The 10,086-nt window shown below is 45.2% G+C and overlaps 1 pseudogene; it reads right to left on the reverse strand.

Annotated features, from left to right (window-relative positions):
* Nucleotides 1–9,215: 9,215 nt before the first annotated feature.
* LOC127668234 (40S ribosomal protein S25-like) lies at nucleotides 9,216–9,594 on the reverse strand (annotated as a pseudogene).
* Between the last annotated feature and the right edge of the window lie 492 nt (nucleotides 9,595–10,086).

Raw genomic sequence — 10,086 nt, forward strand, 5'->3', positions numbered from 1 at the left:
GTTTGGACGAGGCAAGGCACCCTCAAGCCTCTCTATCTGTTCTGAAACAAATAGACAGCCAAGACCCACCAGTGCAAACAGTGGCATCAAGACTAACGTGTGTGTGTGTGTGTGTGTGTGTGTGTGTGTGTATGTGCATGTGAAGCTCCCACAGAGAGCTATAAGGAGAAAGGGGCAAAGTCCCCGGAGACAGAGTGGGGGCGGGAAAGCCTTCAGGATCACACCAGATGGGGCCATCTCCACAGGCTTCTGCTTGAGCTCTCAGATCGACTTCAGGGCCCACCCACACAGCACAGTTCATTCCCCTTTGCAGAGCAAGGATGCGACCTTGTCATTTGTCTTCCATCCTAGAATGCCTGGGGCCAGAGGGTACAGGGCAGGGCCCCCCACCCTTGTGCCAGAATTTTTTGTTGACCGGGCACATTTTACTCCACAGTATCAGCACAGCTGCTGTCTGCTGTCTTGCCTCATCTCACTCTCCGACCCCGAGGGGTGGCTTTCACCCAGTTTGCTAATGTGCTCAGTTCCTCTTTGGGGCATATGCTTGTCCCTTCAAGTTCTCGTGGCTGCGTGGAAGTGGACCTAGGCCCAGAGGGTGACTAAGAGGGGAAGCCCCTGCACTGTGTGGCTCCCAGAGGCTCCTGGTTGCGTAAGGGCTTTTTTTTTTTTGAGGTGGTTGCAGGCAATAGGATGAATCATAGCAAACACACGTGGCTCTAGCAAGGGACAGTCCTTCCTTATGCCGCTGTGGAAAGCGAAGCTTCTTAAAATGAATCAGCAGTGCCTGTACCCCAGGCCGTGGGAGGAGAGCGATGGTTTGAGTTACATATTTTCAGAGTATTTGGGTATGGTCCCCAAGGTCTGACAGCTAAGACTGTGGGGACCTAGGTCTCTGGGTCTCTCAGAGTCTCTCAGAGATGGAAGGACCTGCATCACTTACCTGACCTTCGGCTGGAGACTGGTTACTCAACATGCAACAGCTACTTGTCAGGACTGAAGGAGAGATGGGGTGCATTTTTAAGTGAAGAGACATGTCCCAGAGGTGTCTCCTCATCTGAATAGCCCAAGAGAGATATTTCTCGCACCTCTTTGGTAGAAAAGAACCTTTCATGCTTTTCCAAGCAACAAGGCAGAGTAAAGTGGTTAGGAACCACCACACTTTGAAGTTAGCTTGATGCTCACATCCCATCTAGTGCCTTGGGGTGAGTCTGCAGACAAGCTGAGCCCTGCTTTCTCTTCTGTAAAATCAGGAAACAGTTATCTGCCAGCTGAGCACACTGTTAAGAACACAAGAGGAAGACAGGCACTGTGACAGACTTCCGTAATTCCAGCACTCGGGGTAAGGCAGGGGCACTGTGCATTTAAGACCAGCCTGGGGTGCAAAGGGAGATTGTCACAGGAGAAAGGGAAGACCCACAAGACACTCAGTAGAGGACAAAATAGAACTCCTCAGTAGACACTAAGAGACCAGAGTTGATAGCCAGGCATTTTGGCTTATTAGTTGTGTGTTTGTAGGTATGTCTTTTAGCTGATGTGTGCCCGAGTTTCTTCATTTTTGAATGGGGGTAACTGTCTTCTTCATAGACTTGATGGATGGGATGGTAGTTGCAAAACTGAAAGTGGTAAGCCTGGGACATTCTGAATGGTGACCAGCTAACAGCAAATCCTGCCTCTTCCCACCTCCCTGAAGCCTATTGGGCCTTCATCAATATCATCATATTACATCATGATGATACTAGGCCATTTCCTCGGTCCTTTGGGGCCCCAGCTCCTAGCCCCCTCCACTCCAGCTCTTTAGAAGAGAAAAACAAGTATGACCTACTGCTATCTAACAAAGGTTATCACAACGTCATCCTAGCAGTCAGAGCTTGGAGGGAGAGGGAGGGCGGGTGAAATGATCCTTATCAGTTTTATCTTTCAAAAGATATAATGGGCTTCAGAGAGGCAGAAAGAGTCAGGATTTGCTGCGGTCCGCTGGAAAAAGGCATTGGGTCGGTCTGTCTTGGAGGAGAAGGAACTTCTTAGGTATCTGCTACTCATCTCCCTTCAGAGATAAAGCAACTTCAGAGTGACCAATCTTTATGCTACAAAAGATGTCGGATGTAGCCCACAGTTAGTCCAAACTCATGGTGCATAAAGACCTAGAGATGAGAGTTCCTCTCACACATTTTGTCAGGGCAATGTGCTAAAATTTTGGGATTTTTTTTTTATATGGCTCCTGCTGTTGGTAACTGTGTTCTCTTATCAGAATGCTATGTAGTCTCCCAGATTCTGGTTGGTGTTTCTCCTAGGTGAAAGCCCCACAGCCTCACTTGAGGTGAACTTTTTCTTGGGTGAAAGTGCCACCAAGTCAGTGTTTCTCAGTCATGGGCACAAACCCAAATCACATCAGAACATTCAGAAAATAACGGCACTTGGGTCTCATCTCAAGACCATGACTCTAAAGGCTAGTGGGTGGACCTGGGCTGTAGAGAGAATATCTTATATGTCTGTGGTTGTGGCACCTGTCAATAATAAATCTAATGGCCTGTGGCTTAGACAGGAAAAAGGAGGTGGGACATCTGGGAGGCAGAAAGGATTCTGGGATAGAGCCAGGTGAGAGAGTTTCTCTAGGGAAGATGTGACAAGATGGATGCATGGTACCTGGGCATAAGTAACCGGCCATGTGGCAGACTGTAGGTTAAAATAAATGCATTATTTTGATTAGAGAAGAGCTTAGTTATATGGCCAAGGTATTTGTAAATATATTTTGAGTCTGAGTCTTATTTCTGGGAGCATGGGGATGGGAGGGAGAATTTTTACACTGGGCATTGCATGATTTAAAAGCTTCCCAGGTCAGGTTGAATATGCAGAGTGTTGAAAAGTGGCTGCTCCAATCTACTGCTTGGAGAGGAAGTCTTCTTTCTGGCTTTCATCTTTAACAACCACCCTGCCCTTCTCACACAATCTCATTCCATTCTATATTTCCCCTCTCCTTCACTAATCTCTTTTTCTTTTATTGTGATCTTCATTTGGATATCATCCAATAAAGTTGATCGTTGAGTGATTTGGCCATTCCAATGTATTTATTGGAAGCCAGCTTTAACTCTGACCCTGGAAGTGCAGCAGTAATAGAAGTTCTTGCTTTCAGGGAACCTATATTCACATACCTGCAAGAAAGCTAAAAAGGTTAATATTAGAGCATATCCATGGGTAGAAATTAGACAAATATATCATGGAAGGGTAAGAGAGAGCCTAGTGGTTAGAGAAGACAGAGGGCGGCAGGCAGGGCTTGCATTTCACTGGTCAGTAGGAGAAAGACAATGACATTGGAAATAAGGATCTAAATGAAGTGAAGGTACGGCTGTCTGGAGAGATGAGGGTAGAATATTCTAGAAAGAAAAGAAGTGATTAGGATGCTGAAGAGTCATTTTATATTCATTCTGTGCCATGCCGTGGTAATCTGGAATGAGGCATGAAGTAGGGCTTCATTCTGGCACTAACTAGTTTCCTTTGACGTGGCTTTGTGAGTGCATCCACCAATATTAGGTAATGGGTGAGGCCCAATACGTGATAATTCAGAGACAGTAAAGGCAAATTCTATTCTTAGGCTCAGCTCATCTCCAGGTAGGGATGCTACCGGAGGTTATAGGATAAAATTAGACATAGTTTAGAAACCATCATCTCAGATAGATTTCCCCCCTGTCTAGCCCTATTGATCCAGAGATTTTTTTTTTTTTGGTTTGGTTAGAAATTCCAAATTCAGGATTTCAGTGAGCATCAGAATCCATCAGGATTTGGACAATAGATATGACCTCACCTTCCTTTCTTCCTTCACAATGTCTGAAATTGCCTCACTAGGCTCAATTTGTGAGAGATCTTGGGATCTTGCATACGCTTGGGGCTTAGGGGAGTGGGACACAGGACAGCAAGTTATGATTGCAAAGAGAAGGGGATAGATAAGGCTGGATCTGGTCAGAAGGGTTATCTATAGATATATACCAGTCAAAGGTTTGCTCAAGGGCACTGTGGGAAGAGGTACATGGGCAGGGCAGGATCATTTTAGGCTAACTCTGAACATTATTTGGCCCACTTTTCAATGATGGGTAAGGCCGTGTGAGTCAGATTCAGAGAAGACAGCAGAAGCTTTGCTCTCTGAGGCCCTAGTCTCTCTAAGGCCCACAGAACTTCTGCATGGTTCTCCTCCATCACTCTGAATGGCAGGTAAGAAAGCTGACATCAAGACCGCCATACTGTAGAGGTTTCGCTGCCAGCATCCTGGACTGAGATTGGATGCATCTGAAAAGCCTGCTCATTCATCAGCAATCAGATGAATGTGGTCCATCTTCATGAGGCATGCCCCTCCCTGGAGGAAGGAATTTTTAGTCCAGCTCTGAATTCTTGGCCTACAAACTAGGAACAAAATAAAGGCAGAGATTGTTTATACCACTGAGGGCTGAAGCAATCCATTTCACGGTAGTACTAGTAGTAAGAACACTTCAAACTCAGTTAGCTTTTTGTGGACCCCGTTTCTGAACCAAATATTCAGAAAAATTAACAAGAGCAGATGATAATGGGTTATCCTGGGCTAATCAGAAGGATGAGAGGGAAGAAAAGGAACACACAGATCAGAGGACTTACAGGGCTGGAAATCAGTTTGCCAACCATATTGGCCACTCCATTGGATAGGGTGAAGGAAAGGGACTAGTCCAGATTGGAATCCATATCTCAACATCTGGATTCCTATTCCTGGTTTCCTGGGCACATACAGGACTAAAGAGGTGATGAGACAGTTGGTTCTGCTCCTCCTGGGTCGGTCTGTCTTGGAGTATTTGCAGAGATTTCTATGAGACTCCATTCCTGCATCACCTGTCTGCCAGCCACTGTATTCCTGGACTCTCCTCGGGGTTAGATGCATTCACTGATTTTCCCGTGTCTATTTGAAAGGCACATCTTCAGGTCAAGGGTGTACTGGGGCCTGGGGCTCCCCTTGTTGAACATGCAGGCATGGATCCTGAGGGCATTTGGTCTCTCTACTTGGAAGATGCACCTCTCATCTCTGAGCACTGTTCTCTTAACTCCACCCCTTTGTAGAATAACCAGGGCCCCGCCCTTCTGAGCACTAACTGGGTTTGTGACTCATCTCTGGAATCTAAGCTCCCTCAGGGCCGGATTAGTGCTCGATTCGCAATGTCTATTTTCAAGCAGACAGCTTTGCACCTACTCTGCTGTCTAGGCTCCTCTGCCAGGAGGTGGTGCCTTACTGCTATCAACCAATAGCAGGAAGGGATGCCCGTGTTGTGTCATCTTGGTATCTCCTGTGGCACCTGACATTTCCTGGACGCTTGTATGTGCCAAGTATGGGCACATATACATTCAGTCCCATACCCATGCAATCCAACAGCTGGGATTAAGATTTGTATCCAGGCTATAAACTAGTGAGAGACACTAGTGAGTAACTTGCTCAAAAGTACTCACTCAGCTTGAGAGAACCAGAGCATAAGGTGTCCATAGCTTGGTGTCCCTGCTTGGTTTTTTCAAACTGGAGATTGTTAACTATTAGTGGGCTACGAAGTCATTTGCTAGATTGTAACTAATTTTAAAAAATGATTTTAATTAAATGTAAAATACACAAATACATTGCTGGTGGCAAACCATGAGAACCTTTTTTTTCATACACATACACACACACACACACAAATACATACATATGCATACACACACACACACTATATATATATATATATATATATATATATATATATATATATATATATTCAGGCATGGTGGTGAACACTTCTAATCCCAGCACTTAAGAGGCAGAGGCAAGAGAATCTCTGAGTTTGAGGGCAGTCTGGTCTACCTGATAAGTTTCAGAATAGCCAGGGATACACAGAGAAACCCTGCCTCAATTCCCCCTGCCAAATATGTGTGTGTGTAACAAAGCACATATCTGCACATATATGAGTCCTAACAATGCATAAGTGTATATACATATATGTGTATACATATAGTCACACACACATGTGTATAAGTATACACATGCATATGTCTCTGTATGCTGGTATTCATTTGTGCCCCTTTGCTTGCTTCCTTGCTTATTTGATGAAGCAGGGAGCCATTTTGTTGTTACCCCTTAGAGAAGCCCACATGGCAAAGAACTGGCAGTCGCTTCTAGTTGACAGCCATGGAGTTACTGAGGCTTTCAGCCCCTACTCCAAGATGCACCAAATCATGCCAACAGCTACCTAACTAGCTTGGGAATAGACCCTGTCCCAAGAGCAGTAGTTCCTGCTTTCCCTAGATGCAAAGGCTATCTGGCAAGGCCCACAGATGCTCCAGATGAAGCAGGCAGAACAGAGAAGCAGAAGGGTCCAGATGTCTAGGCAGCTGCATCCGCACAGCTTACAACTACCTATGGATTTCCTTTATGAGCAAGCATTGATCACATTCTGTTACTTGCAGTCAAAATCCTTTCTAAAATAGGTCATTTTCTCTCCTCTGGACTTGAATGTCTGCTTTATGCAATGAGGAGGTAGACCAGATGACCCCTGAGGGCTCCAGGACTATCTTCCACTAGGTCCGGCCTACATGTAGTATACTGTTTCACTTGTTTGGTTTTATTATTGATTATTGTTTTAGAGTTCTTTATGTGTTAAATTTATAAATTCACCTCATTGGAAACAAGTACACAGGAAAAAAAAACCAGCATTGCTGGGGTTGGCAAGGTTTGAAGTTTCAGGCACTTATTGGAGGTCTCAGGATGAAGACCAAATCTCTGAATGGATTAAGAGATTTTTTTATTGTGTTTATATAAATCCCCAAATAGCCCATTTTAGAGCATGGTGCCTTCAGCTGTTCTGCCTGTGGGATTCCAGGAAGGAAGCTTTCCTGATCTGAGGAAACAGTGGCCTTCATGTAAAGAGGAAGAAGAACTCACACTCAGAAGATGCTGAGGGATGCAGCCTCTTACTGTGCCCTGCATTCCAGCGCCTGTCTGACTGAGTCACACAGTGGCATCGTGGGCATGTCCTGCTTCTACAAAGTGGAAGCATATTGGCCTTGATGGGTTCTGAGCCACCTCCCTGTCCTGTGATATGGAATTGTGTGGGTTGTCTTTGTCCCTCAGGCACTGGGGACAGGTCCCCAGGGTATTTACACTCTCCTTTTATGGATGGAGCCTAAGGAACGAAACTGGAGGTGAGGTTGACTTCTGAGCACACACACACACACACACACACACACACACGCACACACATACACGTACACAGAAAGACAGAGAGAGACAGAGAGAGAGAGAGAGAGAGAGAGAGAGAGAGAGAGAGAGAGAGAGAGAGAGTTCTGCTTGTTCTAGTACCTAGAAATTTCTCAACCATCACCTTTCTTTACCCTACATGTTCCAAGTATGTCAGCTGGCCTCTTTAGCTGTCCTTTAGACTTTGCATGGGTGAGCCTTTTCTAGAACATTCCATCCCTGCTCTTAGCATGGTTACTTCCATATCATCCTGTGGATCTCAGCTTAATGGTACTTCTGTAGCACCCCACTGAATTACAAATCACGGTCTTGCTTCGGCCCATTTGTTTTCTGCAGAGAGCTTTGCACAATGTGAAGCACGCTTGTTTTGATGAGTTTACTTGGCTGTACAGCTGTGCAAGCCACTAGCAACGATTCTCAACATGTGGGTGGTGACCGCCCCAGAAGACCCTTTCACACATATATTTATATCATGATTTATAACAGTAACAAAAATTATAATTATTAAATAGTAATAAAATAATTTTATGGTTGGGAGTCACCGCAGCATGAGGAACTGTATTAAAGAGTCGAAGCATTAGGAAGGTTGAGAACCACTGAGCTAGAACACATAGCTCTTTGAAGCAGGAGTTGCTGACTCAGTTTTATTCGCCATAGTCTCCAGCCAACAGCATTGGCAACATAGTGCTCAAAGACTATTTCTGAATGGATGTGTGAGGGGACACCCAATCCTGTGAACTCAGGCTGGCTTTGTAGTCCAGCCTCATTTGGTTCCCATCACAGATGTTTTTTAACAGACAGTTCTTTGTCCCATGTTGCCATGACACTGAACTCATGTCCTGTGGTCTCAAGCCTTAGATGGGACATGCTGGGTGGGCTGGGGCTGCTTCTTGTACCTTGAATGTCTACACCCAGACCCTGGCTCATGCCACCATACCTGGGTCTTTAAGATAAGTGGGGGCAGGAGAGAGAGAGGGAAAGAGAGAAAGAGGGAGGGAGGGAAAGAGAGACATAGAGACAGACAGAGACAGAGAGACATAGACAGAGACAAGATAGTTTTGCCTCCAATGAGGCAGCAAACTAACACAAAGCTCTGGCTTTGAATCTCAGCAAGGATGTGTCAGCAGGCATGGGTTATGCTGGGCTGGATAAAAATGGAGAGTTTATGTCATTGGTGAGCTGTGCTGATGTAATGTGGATGACAATACCACACAGGCCTCACTGTGTGGTCCAAAAGGGCAGGAACTGGGCTGCTGGTTGGGCCATAGAGAAGATTTGAGGTGATCCTCATGGAAGGGAAGAGAATATGTATTTCCTAAGCATACCTGCTAGGTGCTTTCATGAAAGAAATCTATGAGGATTCTTCCAACTACCAACTATGGTGACACTGTTAATGACATTTTGATGTGAGACAATAGAATCCAAGAGATGGTACGTTGTGACAACCCACACAGGTTTTTTTCCAGAAGCCCAAGTCCAGTTCTCTCTGTGTGTGTGTGTGTGTGTTTGTGTGTGTGTATGTGTGTGTGGTTAAAAATATTTTTATATGTACTGATGTTTTTCCTGCATGTGTGTGCCCTGGTACCCGCAAAGGCAGGAAGAAGGCATCAAGTCACTTTGTACTGGAGTTACAGATGGTTGTGAGCCACAGTATGGGTACTGTAAATCAAACCTGTTTCCTTTGGAAGAGCAGCCAGTAGTCTTAACCACTGAGCAATCTCTATAAACAACTCCTCCCCAGTCCAGTCTTCTTCTTCTTCTTCTTCTTCTTCTTCTTCTTCTTCTTCTTCTTCTTCTTCTTCTTCTTCTTCTTCTTCTTCTTCTTCTTCTTCTTCTTCTTCTTCTTCTTCCTCCTCCTCCTCCTCTTCCTCTTCCTCTTCCTCTTCCTCTTCCTCCTCCTCCTCCTCTTCCTCTTCTTCTTTCTCTTCTTTTTGATTCAATAAAGTTTTATTTTCCCAAATATACAGCTGATTGAACCTGTTCAAGCATCTTCACCTGCATCTGGGGCGTCGCCACCCTTTGTGTTTCTGGTATAAATTACTTGGGCTCTGTGCTTTGAAACCAGCTTGATAAGTCCTTTACTAAGTATCTCCTGAAGGGCTGCCCTGGCCAAGGAACCTTGAATCTTCAGTCTTTCAGAGACCACAGCTGGAGTAATAAGCTTGTAATCGGGAACTTCCTTACAGAGTTTGTCGCATGTAGCTTTGTCAAACAGAACAAGATTGTTCAGCTTCTCCCGAACTTTGCCTTTGGACTACTTCTTCTTTTTGGCCTTGCCACCAGATTTATTTACTGGGTCTTTGTCCTTTTTTTGTTGACTCTCTGGCATCTTCCTTCTTGTTGCTGTCTTTGGGAGGCATGGTGAAACTCAGGGAGTAGTGTGGACAACTGTAGCCTCACTAAGATGTCAGGGAAAAAAAGGAAGGCAGGTGGGCCAGAAATCCCAGAAACCTTTGCCTCAAGAGAGTACTTCTGGGGCAGGGGGTACTTTGCCTCACCCTCTTGTCAGTCTTATTCTTCTTGTATTAAGGACTCTGCATCAAAGTTGCAGCTCGCTAATGTCCACACTTTGTGGGTTTGGTCCAGTTCTTCAACCTCCTGACTCAGTTCCCTCATTTATAATATGCAGGTCATTTTCCCCATTCATTCATTTGGATGGAAGATGGAGCGAGTGATGTACACAGACACCCTTAGAGGCATGGCCTTTGTGCTTTAAACCTGTGTTCCTTCTTCATGGGTGCAGAAAGCAGCCGTGGGGTGTAGTGGGGAAGGAGAAAACGTAGGGATGGTAAACAGCATGCCTTCCGGTTTATTCTAGGAAATGGAAGCTGTCTTTGGACCATCTGAGCATC

Source organism: Apodemus sylvaticus, chromosome 17 (genome assembly GCF_947179515.1).
Source record: "Apodemus sylvaticus chromosome 17, mApoSyl1.1, whole genome shotgun sequence".
Classification (NCBI taxonomy): Eukaryota; Metazoa; Chordata; class Mammalia; order Rodentia; family Muridae; genus Apodemus; species Apodemus sylvaticus.